We start from the raw sequence: 24,386 nt of genomic DNA, 5'->3' as shown, positions 1-24,386 counted from the left end.
CTCCTTCTATTTAGATTCTCTCTTGATTAAAAAATGTTTATATATTGACATTTTTAAATATTACTCACTCTACATACTCTCATATATACTTTGGAATTATTACTTAGACCATATGTATCATTTGTCTTTTCTTTTAACAATGCTGTTCATCACAGCATGCTACCGTTGTTCTTGAACTTTGTAACTTTGTATATTTGTCTATGTTTGTATTTACAACTATTGTTTAATTGTTCAGTATCTGTGGAGCTTTTCTCCTCAGGCCTCCACTGAAAATAGACTCTTCCAGGCCCAGTGGACTGCCCTGAGTAACAAACTGAAATAAATGAATAATTAAAAACTGTTCTGAGTGACTCTGCCAAAATATTTCAAAGTTTTGCAAAGTTTTTGTGTTATGAACATTTCTCAGGGTTAGTGAACCTTTTTCTAAGGATTCTTATTTCTAAGGATTCCTGATATTGTAAGAATTCTTATTTTGGTTGTAAAGAATTGCTTACTGCACTTGATCTCAAAGTCAGTTTAGTTTACATTGAAACAGTTATTGTTTACTCTGGTAGAGGGTTAAATTGAACCCATCCAAGGTGGGAACTGCTGGTTCATAGCTTATTGTGTTTTTACCTGATTGGCCTGAAGGTTTAACTTTATAAGTCTTTGATTTTCCTCGTATAAAATAATTACTTTTTCTGTGATTGTTTTCATTTATTCAGAGCTTTCATATGTCTGGCTTGGACACCTCTGACTGCATGACTTGGATTGCTTTTCAAAACATCTGGTGTACAAAGCTGATATAAGTATATTTATGCCCTTGCTCAAGCTGTCTGAGTTATATTTACCACTTCTGTGTTGCATTCATTTATTTGGTTGAATTTATCATTATTTTTCAGCCTGCACTTGTCAAAGAAGCTCCATCTGTTTTGTTACTTTACTGCTGTTAGGTTGTTTTAATGATATTCTGATATTTTTCAAACCTCTTCTGATACTGCAAAAGCTCTTCTGGGTGAGTCTGCCAAAATATTTCTATGTTTTGCAAAGTTTTTCTGTGTTGTGAACATTTCTTAGTGTTAGTGAATTTATTTCCAAGGATTCCTGATATTGCAAGAATTCTTACTTCTCTTGCAAAGAATTTGTACTGCACATGAGCTCAATGCCAGCTTGCTTTACATTGGAAGGATTCTTTTTCATTCTTGTGGCAACAGAAAGCAATATTCAGCCCATGCAATTGGGGACTACTGGTCAATGCCTTATTGTGTTTTTATCTGAGTAGCCTGAGGGTTTAACTTATAAAAGCCTTTTGTTCCGCTCGTATTAAACAGTTACATTTTTGTGTGATTGTGCTCATTTGCTCAGCACTACTGTGTGCCTCCCCTAGACACCTGTGACAGCAAGACTTGGACTGCTTCTAAAATTAGCCGGTCTGCATACCTAATATAAGTATATTTTTTGCACTTGCTCTGTCAGAATGATATTTAACATTTCTGTGCTGCATTTATTTATCTGGTTGAAATTGTCACTGGTTATATCATACACTTGTTAATAAAACTCCATCTGTTTGTTACTGTACTGCTCTTATTTATGTTGTTTTAACAATATTGTGATATTTTCTAACCTTCTCTGATACTGCAAAAAAAAACTGTTAGGTGTCATAATCGATTACAATTTAAAATTTGACATACACATTCAAGCTAGTATCAAAAAATCTCACCAAAAACTAGGTTGCCTGTACAGACACCATTGGTACCTCTCTCCTTTAATGGGATGAACCCTTACCTCTACTTACCTCCTACCATCTCTTATGAATGGTGCCCCCTTATTCACTAATCTTCAGCTTGGCTTACAGGCCAAGCTGGTAACCTGCTACAGTAAGATCTCCAAATTTGCCACCAACTCCAGAAACACATCTCACCACTGCCTTTCTCTGCACTCTCTGCAATGGCTTGAATTTCCTAACTACCCCAAACTTCTCAAACTTACTACTGCCCACAAGCTTATATTCCAACCTTCTAGCTGTCCTTCTCTGTCCACCTTCTTAACTCCAAACATTCCCAACCACTCACTTAGATCTGAAAACCACAATTTTCTAAAAGTATATAAACCTCTTCGACCCTCAGGACACCTACTATTATCTTGCTCCTTAGCTAAACTCTGTAATTCTCTCCATGACTCCCTCCACAATATCCAAAGCCACTCTAACTTCAAATCTCTCCTCCAGTCCTACCTATTTTTGAAGTGGGATTGCTACTGTTCCCCTACCACATAACTCCTTATACCATCTCCCAAGCACCTACAGCTATAATTGCTTCTACAGTGGTCCTCTACTTCTAAATCTAGTTCCTCTGCCTAACACTTGTTAACTCCCCCTGAACTCACTCCCAGTCCACCAAAAAACATCCTTCTACCTCACCCTTCTCCTTCTATTTAGATTCTCTCTCGATTAAAAAATGTTTATATATTGACATTTTTAAATATTACTCACTCTACATACTCTCATATATACTTTGGAATTATTACTTAGACCATATGTATCATTTGTCTTTTCTTTTAACAATGCTGTTCATCACAGCATGCTACCATTGTTCTTGAACTTTGTAACTTTGTATATTCGTCTATGTTTGTATTTACAACTATTGTTTAATTGTTCAGTATCTGTGGAGCTTTTCTCCCCAGGCCTCCACTGAAAATAGACTCTTCCAGGCCCAATGGACTGCCCTGAGTAACAAACTGAAATAAATGAATAATTAAAAACTGTTCTGAGTGACTCTGCCAAAATATTTCAAAGTTTTGCAAAGTTTTTGTGTTATGAACATTTCTCAGGGTTAGTGAACCTTTTTCTAAGGATTCTTATTTCTAAGGATTCCTGATATTGTAAGAATTCTTATTTTGGTTGTAAAGAATTGCTTACTGCACTTGATCTCAAAGTCAGTTTAGTTTACATTGAAACAGTTATTGTTTACTCTGGTAGAGGGTTAAATTGAACCCATCCAAGGTGGGAACTGCTGGTTCATAGCTTATTGTGTTTTTACCTGATTGGCCTGAAGGTTTAACTTTATAAGTCTTTGATTTTCCTCGTATAAAATAATTACTTTTTCTGTGATTGTTTTCATTTATTCAGAGCTTTCATATGTCTGGCTTGGACACCTCTGACTGCATGACTTGGATTGCTTTTGAAAACATCTGGTGTACAAAGCTGATATAAGTATATTTATGCCCTTGCTCAAGCTGTCTGAGTTATATTTACCACTTCTGTGTTGCATTCATTTATTTGGTTGAATTTATCATTATTTTTCAGCCTGCACTTGTCAAAGAAGCTCCATCTGTTTTGTTACTTTACTGCTGTTAGGTTGTTTTAATGATATTCTGATATTTTTCAAACCTCTTCTGATACTACAAAAGCTCTTCTGGGTGAGTCTGCCAAAATATTTCTATGTTTTGCAAAGTTTTTCTGTGTTGTGAACATTTCTTAGTGTTAGTGAATTTATTTCCAAGGATTCCTGATATTGCAAGAATTCTTACTTCTCTTGCAAAGAATTTGTACTGCACATGAGCTCAATGCTAGCTTGCTTTACATTGGAAGGATTCTTTTTCATTCTTGTGGCAACAGAAAGCAATATTCAGCCCATGCAATTGGGGACTACTGGTCAATGCCTTATTGTGTTTTTATCTGAGTAGCCTGAGGGTTTAACTTATAAAAGCCTTTTGTTCCGCTCGTATTAAACAGTTACATTTTTGTGTGATTGTGCTCATTTGTTCAGCACTACTGTGTGCCTCCCCTAGACACCTGTGACAGCAAGACTTGGACTGCTTCTAAAATTACCCGGTCTACATACCTAATATAAGTATATTTTTTGCACTTGCTCTGTTAGAATGATATTTAACATTTCTGTGCTGCATTTATTTATCTGGTTGAACTTGTCACTGGTTATATCATGCACTTGTTAATAAAACTCCATCTGTTTGTTACTGTACTGCTCTTATTTATGTTCTTTTAACAATATTGTGATATTTTCTAACCTTCTCTGATACTGCAAAAAAAACTGTTAGGTGTCATAATCGATGACAATTTAAAATTTGACATACACATTCAAGCTAGTATCAAAAAAACTCACCAAAAACTAGGTTGCCTGTACAGACACAATTGGTACCTCTCTCCTTCAATGGGATGAACCCTTACCTCTACTTACCTCCTACCATCTCTTATGAATGGTGCCCCCTTATTCACTAATCTTCAGCTTGGCTTACAGGCCAAGCTGGTAACCTGCTACAGTAAGATCTCCAAATTTGCCACCAACTCCAGAAACACATCTCACCACTGCCTTTCTCTGCACTCTCTGCAATGGCTTGAATTTCCTAACTACCCCAAACTTCTCAAACTTACTACTGCCCACAAGCTTATATTCCAACCTTCTAGCTGTCCTTCTCTGTCCACCTTCTTAACTCCAAACATTCCCAACCACTCACTTAGATCTGAAAACCACAATTTTCTAAAAGTATATAAACCTCTTCGACCCTCAGGACACCTACTATTATCTTGCTCCTTAGCTAAACTCTGTAATTCTCTCCATGACTCCCTCCACAATATCCAAAGTCACTCTAACTTCAAATCTCTCCTCCAGTCCTACCTATTTTTGAAGTGGGATTGCTACTGTTCCCCTACCACATAACTCCTTATACCATCTCCCAAGCACCTACAGCTATAATTGCTTCTACAGTGGTCCTCTACTTCTAAATCTAGTTCCTCTGCCTAACACTTGTTAACTCCCCCTGAACTCACTCCCAGTCCACCAAAAACCATCCTTCTACCTCACCCTTCTCCTTCTATTTAGATTCTCTCTTGATTAAAAAATGTTTATATATTGACATTTTTAAATATTACTCACTCTACATACTCTCATATATACTTTGGAATTATTACTTAGACCATATGTATCATTTGTCTTTTCTTTTAACAATGCTGTTCATCACAGCATGCTACCGTTGTTCTTGAACTTTGTAACTTTGTATATTCGTCTATGTTTGTATTTACAACTATTGTTTAATTGTTCAGTATCTGTGGAGCTTTTCTCCCCAGGCCTCCACTGAAAACAGGCTCTTCCAGGCCCAGTGGACTACCCTGAGTAACAAACTGAAATAAATGAATAATTAAAAACTGTTCTGAGTGACTCTGCCAAAATATTTCAAAGTTTTGCAAAGTTTTTGTGTTATGAACATTTCTCAGGGTTAGTGAACCTTTTTCTAAGGATTCTTATTTCTAAGGATTCCTGATATTGTAAGAATTCTTATTTTGGTTGTAAAGAATTGCTTACTGCACTTGATCTCAAAGTCAGTTTAGTTTACATTGAAACAGTTATTGTTTACTCTGGTAGAGGGTTAAATTGAACCCATCCAAGGTGGGAACTGCTGGTTCATAGCTTATTGTGTTTTTACCTGATTGGCCTGAAGGTTTAACTTTATAAGTCTTTGATTTTCCTCGTATAAAATAATTACTCTTTCTGTGATTGTTTTCATTTATTCAGAGCTTTCATATGTCTGGCTTGGACACCTCTGACTGCATGACTTGGATTGCTTTTGAAAACATCTGGTGTACAAAGCTGATATAAGTATATTTATGCCCTTGCTCAAGCTGTCTTAGTTATATTTAACACTTCTGTGCTGCATCCATTTATTTGGTAGAATTTGTCACTATTTTTCAGCATGCACATATCAAAGAAGCTCCATCTATTTGTTTCTTTACTGCTCTTAGGTTGTTTTAAAAATATTCTGATATTTTTCAAACATCTTCTGATACTGAAAAAGCTCTTCTGGGTGAGTCTGACAAAATATTTCTAAGTTTTGCAAAGTTTTTGTGTGTTGTGAAAATTTTTCAGTGTTTGTGAATTTATTTACAAGGACTCCTGATATTGCAAGAATTCTTACTTCTCTTGCAAAGAATTTGTGCTGCACATGAGCTCAATGCCAGCTTGCTTTACATTGGAAGGATTCTTTTTCATTCTTGTGGCAACAGAAAGCAATATTCAGCCCATGCAATTGGGGACTACTGGTCAATGCCTTATTGTGTTTTTATCTGAGTAGCCTGTGGGTTTAACTTATAAAAGCCTTTTGTTCCACTCGTATTAAACAGTTACATTTTTGTGTGATTGTGCTCATTTGTTCAGCACTACTGTGTGCCTCCCCTAGACACTTGTGACAGCAAGACTTGGACTGCTTCAAAAATCATCGGGCCTATAGATCTGAAATAAGTATATTTTCTGCACTTCCTCTAATTGTTACAGTGATATTATCACTTCTGTCCTGCCTTTATTGATTTGTTTGAATGTATCACTGTTTTTCAGGCTGCATTTGTTAAAGAAACTCTGTGTGTTTGTTATTGTACTGCTCTTACTTGTTTTAACAATATTCTGATATTTCCAAACCTCCTTTGATACTGAAAAAGCCATTCTGAGTGAATCTGCCAAAATATTTGCAAGTTTTACAATTTTTTGTGTGTTATGAACATTTGGCAGTGTTAGTGAACTTCTTTGCAGGGATTCCTGATATTGCATGAATTCTTACTTCTGTTGTAAAGCATTTGTTACTGCACTTGAGCATGAAGCCAGTTTGTTTTTCATTGTAGGGGTTCCTTTGCACTCTGGCGGGTGCAGAGAGCTATATTCAACCCATCCAAAATGGGAACTACTGGTCAATAACGTCTTTTGTTTTTATCTGATTGGTCTGAGAGTTAAACTTTATTAAAGACTTTCATCCTGATAGTATAAAAGAATTACATTCTTGTGTGATTGTGCTCATTTATTCAGAACTTCCTTGTGCCTGCCCTGGACACTTGTGACTGCAAGACTTGCATTGCTTCTAAAAACAGCTGGCGTACAAAGCTGATATAATTATTTTTTGCACTTGCTCTTGCTGTCTCAGTGATATTTAACAGTTCAGTGCTGCATTCATTTATTTTGTTGAATTTATCAGTCATTTTCTGCCTGCACTTGTCAAAAAAGCTCCATCTGTTTGTTAGTTTTAACGATATTTTGACATTTTCAAACCTCTTCTAATACTGCAAAAGCTCTTCTGGGAGAGTCTGCCAAAATATTTTAAAGTTTTGTAAAGTTTTTGTGTATAGTGAACATTTCTCAGTGTTATCAAATTTATTTCCAAGGAATCCTGATATTGCAGTAATTTTTACTTGTGTTTTAAATCATGTGTTACAGCACTTGAGCTCAAAGCCAGTTTGTTTTACATTGGAAGGGTTCTTTTGCACTCTTGTAGCAGCAGAGAGCAAAATTCAATCCACCCAGATGGGAAGTACTGATTGGTAGCTTATTGTGTTTTTATCTGATTGGCCTGAGGGTTAAACTTAAAAAAAAGCCTTTCATCCTGCTTGTATAAAAGAATATCATGTTTCTATAACTGTGCTCCTTTATTCAGAGCTTCCATGTGACTGTTTTGGGCACCTGTGACTACAACACTTGGATAGCTTTTAAAATCATCTGGCCTATAAAGCTGCTATAACCATATATTTCTGTACCTGCTCTAATACCTTCAGTGATCTTTAACACTTCTTTGTTACATTTATTTATCTTGTTGAATTTATCACTGTTTTTCATTCTGTACTTCTTAAAGAAATACCATCTGTTTATTACTGTACTGTACTGTTCTTAGGTTATTTTAACAATATTTTAATATTTTCTAATCACCTCTGATGCTGCAAAAGCTGTTCTGAGTTAATCTGCTGAAATATATTTATGTTTTGCAAAGTTTTATTTGTGTGTTGTGCACATTTCTCAGGGCTAGTGAACATATTTCCAAATATTCCTGATATTGCAGGAATTCTTACTTGTGTTATAAAGCATTTGTTATTGCACTTGAGCTCAAAGACAGCTTGTTTTACACTGGAATGGGTTATTTTGCACTCTTGTGGCAGCAGAGAGCAATATTCAGTCTATCCAGTTGGGGACTACTGCTTGATGGCTTATTGTGTTTTCATCTGATTGACATGAGGGTTTAACTTATACAACCCTTTTGTCTTGCTTGTATAAAACAGTTACATTTTTGTGTGATTATGCTCTTTTTTCCTCAGAGCTACCATATGCCTGCCTTGGACACCTGTGACTGCAAGACCTGGATTGCTTCTAAAATCATCTGGCCTACAGAGGTGAAACAAGTATATTTTTTTCACTTCCTCCCAATGTTTCAGTGATATTTAAAACTTCTGTTCTGCCTTTATTTATTTGTTTGTTTGAAATGATCACTGTTTTTCAGCCTGTTCTTGTTAAAAAAACTCCATGTGTTTGTTACTGTACAGCTATTAGCTTGTTTTAATAATAATCTGATATTTTCTAACCTCCCTTGATACTGCAAAAGCCATTCTGAGTCAATCTGCCAAAATATGTGTAAGTTTTGCAAATTTGTTGTGTGCTGTGAACATTTGTTAGTGTTAGTGAAAACATTTCCAAGGATTACTGATATTGCCGAAATTCTTCTTCTGTTGTATAACATTTGTGACGTGGCATTTTGTGGATTTAATAAATCTATTTTATACAGACTCCTTGTGACGACTGGTGACTACAAAGCTGAAATAAGCATTTTTTTGCACTTGCTCTGGCTGTCTCAGTTATATTTAACACTTTTCTGCTGTATTCATTAATTTTGTTGAATATATTTAACACTTTCTGCTGTATTCATTAATTTTGTTGAATTTATCAGTATTTTTCAGCCTGCACTTGTCAAATAAGCTCCATCTATTTGTTACTTTACTGCACTTAGGTTGATTTAATGATATTCTGATATTCTCAAACATCTTCTGATATTGCATAGGCTCTTTTGGGTGCATCGGCCAAAATATGTCTAAGTTTTGTAAAGTTTTTGTGTGCTGTGAACATTTATCAGTGTTAGTGAAATTATTTCGAAAGACTTCCTATATAGCAAGAATTTTTACTTCCCATTTAAAGCCTTTGTACTGCACTTCAGCTCAAAGCCAGCTTGTTTTCTATTGGAGGGGTTCTTTTGCACTCTGGTGGGAGCAGAGAGTTAAATTCGACCCATCAATTACATTTTTGTCTGATTGTGCTCATTTATTCATACCTTCCTTGTACCTGTCTTGAACACCTGTGACTGGAAAACTTGGACTGCTTTGAAAATGATCTGGCCTTTAAAGCTGATATAAGTATATATATTTTCTGCATTTGCTGTAAGTGTTTCAGTGATATTTAACACTTCTGTGCTGCATTTTTATGTTGAATTTATCCCTTTTTTCTGCCTCCACTTGTTAAAGAAACTCCATCTGTTTATTACGTATTGCTCTTAGGTTGCTTCAAATACATTTTGATATTTGGTAGCCTACTATGATACTGCAAAAGCTGTTCTGAGTGGGTCTGCCAAACATTTTCAAAGTTTTGTAAAGTTTTTTTGTCTTGTGAACATTTGTCAGTGTTAGCAAACTTATTTCCAATGATTCTTGAAATTGCCAGAATTCTTAGTTCTGTTGTAAAGCATTTGTTATTGCACTTCAAGTCAAAGCCAGTTTGTTTTACATTGGAAGTGTTCTTTTGGACTCTGGTGGGAGTAGAGAGCTAAATTCAACTCATCCAAGGTTGGAACTGCTGGTCGATAGGTTATTGTGTGTTATCTGATTAGACAGAGAGATTAACTTTGAAACACTCTTTCATTATGCTCATATACAGTAATTCCATTTGTTGTGATTGTTCTCACTTATTTAGAGCTTCCATGTGCCTCCCTTGTACACCTGTGACTGCAAAACTTGGATTGGTTCTAAAATTATCTGCTCTACAAAGCTGATATAAGTGTATTTTTTGCAGTTGTTCTAAATGTTAGATTGATATTTAACATTTCTGTGCTGCATTTATTTATCTGGCTGAATTAGTCATTGGTTTTCAGCATGCATTTGTTAAATAACCTTCATCTGTTTGTTACTGTACTGCCCTTAGGTTCTTTTAACTTTATTTTGATATTTCCTAACCTCCTCTGATACTGCAAAAGCTGTTTTGAGTGAGTCTGCCAAAAAAGTTCTAAGTTTTTCAAAGTTTTTGTGTGTTGTGAACATTTCTCAGGGTTAGTGAACTTATTTCCAAGGTTTCCTGATAATGCAGGAATTCTTACTTCTGCTGTAAAGCATTTGTTACACCACCTAAGATTAAAGCCAGTTTGTTTTTCATTGGATGGGTTCCTTTGCACTATGGTAGGTGCAGAGAGCTAAATTCTATGCATCCAAAGTGGCAACTACTGGTTGATAGCTTATTGTGTTTTTATCTGATTGGCCTGAGGGTTTAACTTTATAAGCCTGTGTTTGACAAGCCACCTTTCCCTTATAGATGTGGGGAACATTGTGATTATGGACACTTGGAACAACTATATTTGGTCTGACTAATTTATATACTCTTATTGAGATCCTCATTATGGGGATAATTTCAAGAATCATTGCAAGGTTTTTATAAATGATTTAATAACATCATTGTCATAGGAAAAATAAACTTTAAAAATGATCAATACATGGTAGGTTCAGGTTAAGGCACTTTAATCTTGCAGCAAGGAGACAAAAATGTGCTAATACAGAGATTGTCTAACTAAAATCAGGAAGTAAGTCTATCTTTATACACTTTCTAACAAGACATTGCCTACTAAGCTGATGTAACAGATCACAAGTTTTAACATCATCATTACATAGCAGCTGTTTATCCACGATTTTCTGCTTGCACTATCAATTTTATGAAAAACTTCCTAAGAAAAGCAACGTGGCCCTGGTGACCACCGGTTAGATACAGCTTCCCACTATGTTATGTTACCATTCAATGTACTATAGCTAATTCGAGCACAAAGCAAGCACAGATTCTTCAAGCAGCCTTTTGTTTTATGTATCTCTTCTTTTCTGCAGCTGTGCATGTTCTCATAACACAAACAGAGCTGATTGTTCATATTCAATCATATTAAAGAAAACAGTATTGTTCTATTCATACACTATTCATACATTTTCCTGACCTAGCAGATAATCACCTGCTTCTCAGTACATTTCCAAAAGGCATAAACATGAATTTTGCTGTGCTAGCAAATACTAGGTCAGGGTGCATCTTGCAGTTTCAGAAAGCTTACTGTGGTTTGAAAAATCATCTTATAATTTCATACAGAATTAAGCTGTACATAAAATAGAATGAAAATGTGTTAACCCTTTTAGCTTTTAATAAGCATTAGACATATATAAAAATGAATATTTTTCTGACAATCATAGAGAGCCTGCAAAGAAATCTGATTCTGGCTGTTGTTACATTTTCAGGACCTCAGATTGGACATATACTATACTTGACAAGCCACTCTTCCTTTATTGATACGGGGAACACTGTGATTATGGATACTTGAAACAACTATATTTGGTTTGATTAATTCATACATTCTTATTGAGATCCTTGTTATGGGAATAATTTTAAGAATTCTTGTCAGGTATATACGAACGATTTAACAACATCATTATAGAGTGCCTGCTAAGAAGTCTGATTTTGGCTGTTGTTACATTTTTGGGACTTCAGTTTGGACATATATTACACCCAATTTACATCTTACGTTGAACCTGTATTCTCTAATTAGGATGGCAATGAACGGAAGTTTATGTCTACGCACATGCAGATCAGCAAAACTGAGATAATCATACCATGGGAATAATTTCATCAATATCGGATGCTGTTAGATTCCCGGGATGTTAGTTTGGACATATTCCATGCCCAAATTACATTTCATGCTGAAAACGGCACTTTTAAAACTATGATGGCAAGGAGTAGAACTTAATGTTTTCGTATATGCAAATTAGGTGATACAACTATATGGCTGATTGGTCTAAATTGCCTTTTTTCTTCTGTGGATTGGATGATCAACCTTTAAGATTTATTGAACAACTGTGCTTGTTTTCATTAACAAACATAGTTTTTATGAGATGTTTACATTATGGGAAGAATTTCAATGATATTTACTAGACTCTTATAACAAACGCAACAGTATTACAGCAGTCCGTTTATTTAGAACTTTGATATTGGCTGCTGTTATATTCTTTAAATTTTGATTGGACACACCATATGCCTGATTTACATATTTTGAATTTGCATTTTAAATCTAGATGGCAAAGAACAAAAGTCTTTGATTTTGTATATGCAAATTAAGTGAAACAGCTCTATGACTGATTGGTTCAAACCACTTTCTTTCCGTTCATGGATTGGATGATTAATTATTGATACACTATTTAAAATGAACATCAGTCCCACATTTTTATCACAATCTGAGGAAGATTTTATCGAAAGCGCTTATCGTGTGTGTATTCAGGGACTTTTATCTCGCTTTGTTGTTTTTGTTTTATTTACATTAAACGGACATACAGATTTTAGTACATCATTTGTACTTGGACTTTATTTATATTGTATCTGCACTTTTCAAGGACGCCAGCCTAGGTGAACTTACTGTTGTTGTTTTTCTGTAACTTTTTGATCCTCTTCATGTAAAATAATTACTTTTTGTGTGCTTGTTTTCATTTATTCAGAGCTTTCATATGCCTGGCTTGGACACCTGTGACTGCAAGACTTGGTTTACTTCTACAATATCAAGTGAACAAAGCTGATATAATTATATATTTTGCACTTGCTTTAGCTGTCTCAGTTATATTTAACACTTCTGTGCTGCACTCATTTATTTGGTTGAATTTATCACTATTTTTCAGCCTGCACTTATCAAAAAGCTCCAGCTGTTTGTTACTTTATTGCTTCTAGGTTGTTTTTACAATATTCTCATATTTTCAAACCTCTTCTGATACTAAAAAAAAACTTCTGGGTGAGTATGCCAATATATTTCTGTTTTGCAAAGTTTTTGTGTGTTGTGAACCTTTCTCAGTGCTACTGAATTTATCTCCAAGGACACCTGATATTGCAAAAATTCATACTTCTCTTGTAAAGACTTTGTACTGCACTTGAGCTCACAGCCAGCTTGTTTTCTATTGGAGGGATTATTTTGCACTCTGGCAGGACAGACAGCTAAATTCAATCCATCCAAAGTGCAACTAATAGTCAATAGCTTATTGTGTTTTTATCAAATTGTCTCAAGGATTTAACTGTGTAAAAGTTTTCCATCATGGTCGTATAAAAGGATTACATTTTTCTGTGATTGTGCTCATTTATTCATACCTTCCATGTTCCTGGCTTGGACACCTGTGACTGCAAGACTGCTTTGCAAACTATATGGCCTTTAAAGCTGATATAAGTATATTTTTTGCACTTGCTGTAACTGTTTCAGTGACATTTAACACTGATGTGCTGCATTTATTTTTTTGGTTGAACTTATCCCTTTTTTCAGCCTGCACATGTTAAATAAACTCCATCTGTTTGTTACTGTACTGCTCTTAGGGTGTTTTAAATATATTCTGATATTTGGTAACCTCCTCTGATACTGCTAAAGCTGTTCTGAGTGAGTCTGCCAAAATATTTCAAAGTTTTGCAAATGTTTTTGTGTCTTGTCAACATTTGTCATTGTTAGCAAACTTATTTCCAATGATTCTTGAAATTGCCGGAATTCTTAGTTCTGTTGTAAAGCATTTGTTATTGCACTTCAAGTCAAAGCCAGTTTGTTTTACAGCCGAAGGGTTCTTTTGCACTCTGGTGGGAGTAGCAAGCTAAATTCATCATATCCAAGGTTGGAACTGCTGGTCGATAGGTTATTGTGTGTTATCTGATTGGTCAGAGGGTTTAACTTTAAAACAGTCTTTCATCCTGCTCATATACAGTAATTGCATTTTTGTGATTGTTCTCATTTATTCAGAGCTTCCATGTGCCTCCCTTGTACACCTCTGACTGCAAAACTTGGATTGGTTCTAAAAACATCTGCTGAACAAAGCTGACATAAGTATATTTGTTGCACTTGCTCTAGCTGTCTCAGTTATATTTAACACTTCTGTGCTGCACTCATTTATTTGGTTGAATTTATCACTATTTTTCAGCCTGCACTTGTCAAAAAAGCTCCAGCTGTTTGTTACTTTACTGCTCTTAGGTTGTTTTTACGATATTCTGATATTTTCCCAACCTCTTCTATTACTCCAGAAACTCTTTGGATGAGTCTGCCAATATATTTCTAAGTTTTGCAAAGTTTTTGTGTGTTGTGAACATTTCTCAGTGTTACTGAATTTATTTCCATGGACTCCTAATATTGCAAAAATTCTTACTTCTCTTGTAAAGAATTTGTACTGCACTTGAGCTCAAAGTCAGATTGTATTCTGTTGGAGAGGTTCTTTTGCACTCTGGTGGGACAGACAGCAAAATTCAATCCATCCAAAGTGCAACTACTAGTCAATAGCTTATTGTGTTTTTATATGATTGGCTCAAGGACTTAACTTTATAAAAGGTTTTCATCCTGGCCAGATAAAAGGATTATATTTTTGTGTAATTGTGCTCATTTATTCATACCTTCCATGTTCCTGGCTTGGACACCTGTGACTGCAAGACTTGGACTGCTTTGAAAACCATATGGCCTTTAAAGCTGATATAAGTAGTTTTCACTAACCCATCTATCACCCCAGCAACAATGTATCCCCTTACTCCCACCTTATCCCAAAACCCGAAAGCATATAACTACCTCATACCTCCACTTATAATACTTTATGTCTTCACTGCATATGAATTCCACTACCTACCTAACTCCCAGTATCCTTCATCTATCACAACCACTAGCATCCAAACACACACCCTGCCACCAATACTTCCCCACCTCCTCACCAATTGCACTACCCCAAAACCTCTCCATCCCATACATCATACTTACTTAAACCCAAGGACGAAGAACTATTACCAACTCCTACTGAAGTTCACCAAACTCATAAGGAGTATATTACCTAACCTCATAACCAACGGTCACATCCACCCTAACCCAGGCCCAAAGTCACCAGCTATCTCTAACCCCATGAATAGTACTCCAACCAACCTAAGAAGCTCACATAATGCCCCCAAATCATTCCTAGTCTGCCACCTAAATATCAGAAGTTTAAATAAGGAAATCCACTATATGCATGCCCTCCTAGACATGCACTCCCCTGATCTCACTCTGCCTTACAGAAACATGGCTCAAACCCACTATCCCTGATAATGAAATATTACCCCCAATTATAACATAATAAGACTTGACCGTAAAGGTAGGAAAGGAGGTGGAGTAGCCATCCTATATAAATCCACTCTTGAGATATCCACAATTAACACCCCATAACACCTAACAACTTCCAATTCTGAAATAATCATCTCAAAAGTACAACTTAACAAACACAAATCTATAAACATAGTATGCAGCTATATTCCCCCAGGCAACAACATAGCCACCTTAAAAAGCACCCTTCAATGGTTATCCATGACCCACCCCCAAGAAACAATCTTTCTCAGGGACTTCAACATTGACTGGATTACTTGTTCAGCAAACTTCCCCACCACCCATATTAACTTATATGGTTTCTCCCAGACCATTACCACCCCCACCAGAATCAACAAGCCCAACAAAAAGGAAAGCATCCTAGACTGGATCTTAATAAATAACAAACCACAGTTATACAGATCAGGCAACCTACCTGAAGACATAAGTGACCACCTCCTAACCTATATAATTAGTAAAAGGGATGACATGCCTCACCAAACCACCTTTAAAACCCTTAGGTATACAACAAACTTTAACCTAACTAATTTCCAGGAATAGCTTAGCTCATGTAAATGGGTCAATCTAAAAACACTTCCCCTTGATGAAGCAGTCTCCGAATTCAACACTAGATTCCTGGCCATCTTAGACAGGCATGCTCCCACACGTACAATCAGAACCAAAAATAAAATTGCTCCATGGCTAACCAATACTACTAGACAAAAACCTGCTGTTAGAAACTCAGCATGGACGTCCTGGAGAGCCACCAAATCCCCACAAGTCCACATTACATTCAAACAAATGAGAAATGAAGCAAAAAATGTCTCTTCTGTTAGACAAACAAAACTACTATTTCAATTTATAGCAAAAACACCAGAATCAGCCTCAAAAATTCTGGTCAGGTCTGAATAAACCGCTCCTCACAGGTACCCAACCCCTTCAGCTACCCTACAACTACCTCCTAACTGTGTTGCTAAAACCTTTAACACTTTCTTCACAGAAACAGTCCAGTCCCTTGCTAATAATCTATCTCCCACCTCCTCGACTACAATCTCATCTACTCGAGAAAATATTACCCCACTTACCATCAATTTATTGAATTACACCACCGTTCAAATAAGCAGCTCTGCTTGCTTATTAACTTATCCAACAGTTTCCTTCCCAACTTATTGAATTGTCCATCCAACACCACAGGGGGATCAGAAGAGGGCAAGCCTACCCCTTACCTCTGCCCCACAATCCCACTAATAAAAAGTAGGAGGGTGGGAGGATAGCAAGTTCACACCAAAAATGTGACTCCTACCTCAGTTACACTTGACAAAACCCTCTAAGCCCCTCCCTACCCCTACCTCATTTTCTCCTAAACATCTCTCCCTCCCATTTAACCCTGTCCTCCCCTTATTCTCCTAATTCCTACTAATCTATGTATTTAACCTCACTTGAAGCTGTCCCAGGACAAAATGGTCTGTTCCAAACCTCATTTGTCCTGGTCCACTTCAATAAACACACAACACTGAATGACATTTGACGACCTTTATTAAACTTCCATAAGCATGATTGTCAACCAATAACTATAAATTTCAACCAAAACCATGACACAAGTGATAATAACATCCATAAAGGAAAAACATAAAATAACCATAAGGGCAGTGTAACTACTCACCCTTGATAAGCAGCGTCCCCCACTTGCTCACTTATCTTTGCACTAACAAGGCAATGTTACCCCACTCACCTTCAATTTATTGAATTACACCACCATCAAAATAAGCAGCTCTGCTTGCTTGTTAACTTATCCAACATTTTCCTTCCCAACATATTGAATTGCCCATCCAACACCAGAGGGGGAACAGAAGAGTGTAAGCCTACCCCTCTTCGCCAATCACCAGCCTGACCAGGTTCTTCCCCCTCTCACCACCCAAATTTCCCACAACCTAAACCCCATTAAAGGCATAAAGTCAAACATCATTCTGTGTTCCTAATCTTGCCTAACTCGACTGTCTCTATGCCGTCACTTCTCAATCCCCATCACCATCAAAACTATTCGGTTACCTAAACAGCTAAACAAACCATCAATACCTCTCCATTACTAAAATAACCACAAACTCAAAGTCTAAAATACCAATACTCTTGTTACCCAATTACCATACCACTAAAAAATTTTTTTAATTACTCTCAGAATCCATACCTCAGCTAAACAAGCAAACGCTAAGCTCATTGCCACTCGAAACCATGCAACAGCAGTAGCATCCCCTCATGCCATATTGCAACCCATTTAATACCCAATGAAATAATAACCACATAAAAATCACAATCAAATCCCCTTTAATAGTAATCGTGCCGACACACCAATACCCATGAAGACAAAAATGCTTACACCACCATACAAGACCTTTACCAGTACAACCCCAAATGTACCACAAACTGTAAAACAAGCCAAAAAAACTAACCAAACACAATGTACACTGACTTGAAATGCCCATCTGGCACTGGACACACCAGGTCAGTAACTAACCCCCACCATCCAAAATGTAGCAAAATAATCCAAACCTACCTCCCATAAAACTGCAGTAAATTGAAACTAAGTCCTCCTATACTTAACGCACCACCTAGCTCATCAGCCTGATCCTGCCACAATCGTAACCATCATCTGACATGCCTCAGCTCACCTAATATCTCCTTCAAAAGTAACCATAACTTGGTATGCTACCATGGTAATCTCCCCACCTATACCATTCAAAGGAAAACCCCAGCTATCAACAAGACAGTGTCAAATTCATCCTGATGCTTCCTGTACAAAATAATATAACAAAACAACACCTACAACAAACATTACCTTATAGCCGTGAGAAAAAAACACAACAATGAACAAACTTTACACCATATACAGCTGCACTGCTGAAAATCCATAACCTAATTTCCTACTGCTCCATCAGCCAATACATTCCTCAGCATCCTCCCTCACCTGTCGAGTCCACATTCCTTCAGACCACTAAAAATGCCAACTCAGCATGTCCCTGTCTGTGACCTCAGTGTGATATGTAAAAAAAAAAAGCTTTTTCATCAACTGTATGAAATGCATGCATTACTGAAGTGAAACCCCCTATGAACCTAAGATGTCTTAGCAAAATTCCCCATAAATATTCTTCCTACCACCCATATTCCTGATACGACTGATACCCATGCAAAAATGAAACAAGTTCATTGCATCAAAAGGCCTATTGTATAAATAAAATTATACCTTTAACCATCTCATGAGGTTTCTCGACAAAGCTGTTAACCAATAATTAGGGCAGGGAAAGTTAAAACCACAAAATGTGTCAACAAAAAGCCAAACCCCATGACCAACACTATCCATCTATTCCAAAGGACATGCCAGTGAATTAACCCAAAGGTAACACCATGGTGAACTACATCAACTTATTAACCCCTACCAAAGCAACCACCTTAAACTAGCTGACATGCAACTTCAGTAACCCCCAATTATCCAAAAAACACATTTGAAACAAAACACTGCCTTGTATATACAATAATAACAACAAAGACCTCCTTATCTCACCAAACAAACTGTATGGGTGATCAGACTCACACGGGTGTTCTACCCCCATCCCACGAAGGACAAAAGGAGCAGTATGTGGAAATAAGAATGGATCTTGACTGCCTACAAGATGCTAAACCATTACCCTCACAGCTTCCTATGCTCTTATGACTGTTGTGATTCAGCCTTGCCTGTAAACCCCAAAACCCCTATAAACAAACCTCAACGTCACCTTGCCCCAAACTTACTTCCCTCTACCACCCCATTGTGTACCACTCCAACCATCAAAATCCATGCAAGAAATCCATTACCTTTCAAAGCCAATTCATCAGGGTACTAACCACTGCTCACCCATCTGTGACCTACTTGTGCACCACCCAAGTCACTGGGACATCAATTGAAATAGGTTCTATCACTCTGAATTCTCTTCCGTCAGGTCATCAACCTTGGCTCACTCAATTCCATACTTCTGCAATCTGCAAAAGAAAACAGATCACCTTCTCTTTACAACAACAGAAACAATGATTAATGCTTTCATCTTGACAAATATCAAAACTTCCTCAGACAAAGTACAACAAGTCAAAAGCCATTTTTTAAAAAGAAACCACAGGATCTGACATCATAAATTCAATTAACATTCAATTAACATTTAAAGACACATCAGTAAATCACCCACAAAAGACAAGAGAAATCTATAAAAATATGTAGGCATATGTAAGCATAACATCACATCTTAAAAACTTGTTAAAGGCATGAAGACTGATAAATTAAAATTAATGAAACGACCAGGTTATGTCCTCACCTGTTATCTCAATGTTGTTGTGTCTTTCGGCTTTTCCCGACTAGGGGTAGCCACAGCGGAACTCCAGTCCACTAATGATTGGCAGTAGATTTTTACGTGCCGAGTTGCCAGCGCTGATGCACAACTTTCAACGAAGGTACGCCCATTCACGCCTGTCTCCACACAGAAGACGCTTTAGCTGAGAATCGAACAGGACAACATCTTACTGTGAGGTGACAAAGCTACCGCAGCACCACCACCGCAGTTTCTTAATAAAGCCTTTAATTTTAAAATACATCCGATGGATGCAAGCTCATTTAATCCTGGCCACCCAACCGCTTTAAGGCAGAGAATCCAATACAGCTCTTTTTCCTCCAACCAAAGCTGCGAAGGACCACCCCTACTATTTCTCATAACCTGTTCAAGTACTATAAATTTAAAACTATGTGTAGGGAATTCCTGAATATGATGGTATAGAGCATTTGTCAACTTTTTCTTTTTGATGTCATAACAATGTTCATAAATGCAGGATCTTAATTTCCGCTCGGTCTTCCCGACATAAAAAGCTGGGCAGTCCTGGCACAAGGCTCCATACACAACACCAGAGCTGTTACAGTTATACTTCCCCTGAATACATAATACATAGCCATTCAAGCAAAACACCTCCCCAGTATTGATGAGAGAACAATAATTACAAAACCCACACCTAGACATAGACCATGTTCTGTGTCCCTAGGGTTTTGGTTTCAATGTTCTCTCCATCAAGCTTTTTAAGTTTTTACCCTTCCTATAAACAATTGAAGGTTTGTCACTGATTTTGGTCTAATAAGGTTGTCATCATTTAGGACTGCCCAATTTTTATAAAAATATCTCTTATAGCATGGGAATCCACCGGGAATTTAGTAATAAAAGATAATCTATAGTTATAATTCCCAGACATAGAATGGCTTCTTCCACTCTGTAGCAATCATTACGGTCCACACCTAAAGCCTGTAATTACCGAGCTGCAGAGGGATATGAACCACCCCCCTAAAGAAAATGTACAGCACTACAGCCCTGTTTTCCCACTTCCTTCCCTAATGACAGCCAAAAAACATCCAAGCACCCAAAACACGGAAAACCAACTGAACTTACCCAGACACCATAGTCACAGCCATATCGGCCTTCACAACCTACTATGCCGTTCCCGCGGGAACCAAACACCAACTCCTCAACCTAACAGATAGGAACAAAAAAAAAACCTGACTGCCAGCCTCTCCAAAAGGGATTGAATAGAGGAATTACTAACCTAATTGCAAAAGTGTGACTCAAACTCTACACTGTGTGACTCATTATTATGTCAGGTACGTTCCGTACAGTGAACTCCACTCTGAATGTACATCAGGGAGTGACTGGTACTCACAGCCTGTCCCTTGGATTCACAATGTAAATCTGAGGCAAAACCTGCATCTTCTGGGACCACTTGCACATCCCGTCCTCCCCCTTACAAGCTAACACTGCATGTCTGCAAGTCACTTTCAGTCACCACGGAAATCTTTAACCAAGCATGTTGGTCAGCTGACTACACCTAGTACTAAACCACCACAATTAAGTATGCCAGCGCTAAATCTTTCCATTTAACCACTGGCTAGGCTATCAACTCTGGCAGATATCAATGACACAGCCTGCCCCTCTCCACCTGTTACAGCCAGTGCTCTGCTAGCTGCAAGAAATCTAGAGCAAGACATGCACATAACAGTGGGGTAACCGAGGGGACATTTTAACTATCTCACCCTTGGATTAGCATTTACATGAGTTCATTGCTATGAAATGTAGAAGTTAAGGTCTGCCCTTATTTGTAACTGCAATCTTCAGGGATTCCACTACTGTACTGGTGAGTCACAGCCTTATGGAAGGAAAGAGAGAAATAAAAAACTTGCCTCCCAGCACCCAACGTCCAATGACTTAAAACACATGTGTAACCAACCACCAACCAACAGTATACCAGCAATTAGATATTATACACCCAACTACTCTGACACCAATCTAAAAAATAGTAACCCATCAACCATGCTATCCCCATCCTCCTCACCTGAGCTTGACGACTTAGCAACATTACCCATTTTATCAACTGCAAGGCCTACCTACTCCAGGTACCTACTGGCTGTCAAGAACATAACACTTGCCATAGCAAGTTCACACCAAAAATGTGACTCCTACCTCAGTTACACTTGATGAAACCCTCTAAGCCCCTCCCTACCCCTACCTCATTTCCTCCTAAACATCCCTACCTCCCATTTAATCATACCCTCCCCTTATTCTGCTAATTCCTACTAATCTATGTATCTAACCCCACTTGAAGCTGTCCCAGGACAAAATGGTCTGTTCCAAACCTCATTTCCAAGGATTCTTGATATCACAGGAATTCTTACTTCTGTTGTAAAGCATTTCTTATTGCACTTGAAGTCAAAGCTAGTTTGTTTTACATTCAAAGGGTTCATTTGCACTCTGGTGGGAGTAGAAAGCTAAATTCAACCCATCCATGGTTGGAACTACTGGTCAGTATCTTATTGTGTTTTATCTGATTGATCAGAGGGTTTAACTTTAAAACAGTTTTTCATCCTGCTCATATACAATAATTGCATTTTTCTGTGATCATTCTCATTTATTCAGAGCTTCCATGTACCTGCCTTTGACACTGGTGACTGCAAGACTTGGATTGCTCCTAAACTCATCTGGCCTACAGATGTGAAATAAATATATTTTTTGCACTTCCTCCAACTGTTTCAGTGATATTTAACACTTCTGTCCTGCCTTTATTTATTTGTTTGAATTTATCACTGTTCTTCAGCCTGCACTTGTTAAACAAACTCTATGTGTTTGTTACTGTACTGCTATTAGCTTGTTTTAATGATATTCTATTTCCTAACCTCCCTTGATACTGCAAAAGCCATTCTGACTGAATCTGCCAAAATATTTGTAAGTTTTGCAAATTTTTGTGTGTTGTGAACATTTGTCAGTGTTATTGAACTTATTTCCAAGAATTCCTGATATTGCAGGAATTCTTACTTCTGCTGTAAACCATTTGTTACTGCACCTGAGCTTAAAGCCAGTTTGTTTTTCATTGGAGGGGTTCATTTGCACTCTTGTAGGTGCAGAGAGTTAAATTCAACCCATCCAAAGTGGGAACTACTGGTCGACAGCTTCTTGTGTTTTTATCTGATTGGTCTGAGGGTTTAACTTTATTAAAGACTTTCATCCTGTTTCTATAAAAGAATTACATTTTTATGTGATAGTGCTCATTTATTCAAAATGTCCTTGTGCCTGCCTTGGACACTTGTGACTGCAAGACTTGGATTGCTTCTAAAAATGTCTCTTGTACAAAGCTGATATAAGTATTTTTTGCACTTGCTCTAGCTGTCTCAGTTATATTTAATACTTCTGTGCTGCATTCATTTATTTGGTTGAATTTATCACTATTATTCAGCCTGCACTTGTCAAAGAAGCTCTATCTGTTTGTTACTTTACTTCTCTTAGGTTGTTTTTACGATATTCTGATATTTTCCAAACCTCTTCTATTACTCCAAAAACTCTTCTGGATGAGTCTGCCAAAATATTTCTAAGTTTTGCAAAGTGTTTGTGTGTTGTGAACATTTCTCAGTGTTACTGAATTTATTTCCATGGACTCCTGATGTTGCAAAAATTCGTACTTCTCTTGTAAAGAATTTGTACTGCACATGAGCTTAAACCAGCTTGTTTTCTATTGCAGGGGTTCTTTTGCACTCTGTTGGAACTAGAGAGCTAATTCAATCCAAAGTGGCAACTACTGGTAAATAGCTTATTGTGTTTTTATCTGATTGGCTCAAGGATTTAACTTTATAAAAGTTTTTCATCCTGGTTGTATAAAAGGATTACATGTTTGTGTGATTGTGCTCATTTATTCATACCTTCCATGTTCCTGGCTTGGACATCTGTGACTGGCAAGTCTTGGACTGCTTTGAAAACCATCTGGGCTTCAAAACCTGATATGACTATATTTTTTACTTGCTCTAACTGTTTCAGTGACATTTAATGATTTTGTGTTCCATTTATTTTTTTGGTTGAATTTATCCCTTTTTCAGCCTGCACTTGTTAAAGAAACTCCATCTATTTGTCACTGTACTGCTCTTATTCTGATATTTAGTAACCTCCTCTGATACTGCAAAAGCTGTTCTGAGTGAGTCCACCAAAACATTTCAAAGTTTTGCAAAGTTTTGTGTCTTGAACATTTGTCAGTGTTAGCAAACTTATTTCCAAGGATTCTTGATACTGCTGGAATTCTTAGTTCTGCACTTCAAATCAAAGCCAGGTTCTTTTACATTGCTAATGTTCTTTTGCACTCTGGTGGGAGTAGAGAAGTAAATTCTACCCATCCAGTGTTGGAACTGCTGGTCAATAAGTTATTGTGTGTTATCTGATTGGTCAGAGGGTTTAACTTTAAAACAGTTTTTCATCCTGCTCATATATACTAATTGCATTTTTTGTGATTGTTCTCATTTGTTCAGAGCTTCCATGTGCCTCCCTTGTACACCTGTGACTGCAAAACTTGGATTGGTTCTAAACTTATCTGCTCTACAAAGCTGATATAAGTATAATTTTTTGCACTTGCTCTAAATGTTAGATCAATATTTAACATTTCTGTGCTGCATTTATTTATCTGGATGAATTAGTCATTGGTTTTCAGCAAGCATTTGTTAAAGAAACTTAATCTGTTTGTTACTGTTCTGCCCTTAGGTTATTTTAACATTATTTTGATATTTCCTAGCCTCCTCTAATACTGCAAAAGCTGCTTTGAGTGAGTCTGCCAAAAAAGTTCTAAGTTTTGCACAGTTGTTGTAGGTTGTGAACATTTCACAGGGTTAGTGAACTTATTAGAAAAGTTTCCTGATAATGCAGGAATTCTTACTTCTGCTGTAAAGC

The sequence above is a fragment of the Protopterus annectens genome, chromosome 12.part0, assembly GCF_019279795.1.
Source record: "Protopterus annectens isolate FY-2018-M chromosome 12.part0, PAN1.0, whole genome shotgun sequence".
Taxonomy (NCBI): Eukaryota; Metazoa; Chordata; order Ceratodontiformes; family Protopteridae; genus Protopterus; species Protopterus annectens.
This window is presented reverse-complemented; position numbering follows the sequence as displayed.